Genomic DNA, 471 nt, shown 5'->3' on the forward strand with positions numbered 1-471 from the left:
TCGCCGTGCCCCCGAGGCAATGCAAACACACACCATGTAACGAACTGAACACTGCCGCCTCTTCCCTCAAAATGACGGCGACTTGTTGCCAAGCTGATGGCCGCACTATATTCACTCCCACTTCGAAACAACACCAGCAACAAAACGTTCGTCACATGTCTCCATCCCTGCGCCTGCGGCATAGAAAGCTTTTCCATACAACACAGAAAAGTTCGAAATTTTTCGTATCATTTTTTTTTTTGCGGTGCACTATATGGAGTGTCGACGTGTCCAGCTGACCCCTCCATGTCGCCCTGACGATGCCGCCTGGGTGTGTGGTCAGCCTCGGGTCACCCTCATTACCGCCGAGAGGGGTGGGACCCGAGGGGTGACGAAGTAGGAAGGGGGGGGGAGTAGTGTTACTGTACCCTTGTAGTCACCCCCCCAAGTCAACGCCACCCCCTCCCCCATTAAATGGGCTCTTAATTACCC

At 54.1% G+C, this 471-nt stretch overlaps 1 protein-coding gene across 2 annotated transcripts in view; it reads right to left on the reverse strand.

Annotated features, from left to right (window-relative positions):
- LOC127750130 (apoptosis-stimulating of p53 protein 1-like) overlaps positions 1 to 471 on the reverse strand; it is a 92,148-nt gene that overhangs the window by 75,266 nt on the left and 16,411 nt on the right. The window lies entirely within an intron of this gene.

This window comes from Frankliniella occidentalis, unplaced genomic scaffold (genome assembly GCF_000697945.3).
Source record: "Frankliniella occidentalis isolate FOCC.00 unplaced genomic scaffold, Focc_3.1 Scaffold138, whole genome shotgun sequence".
Lineage (NCBI taxonomy): Eukaryota > Metazoa > Arthropoda > Insecta > Thysanoptera > Thripidae > Frankliniella > Frankliniella occidentalis.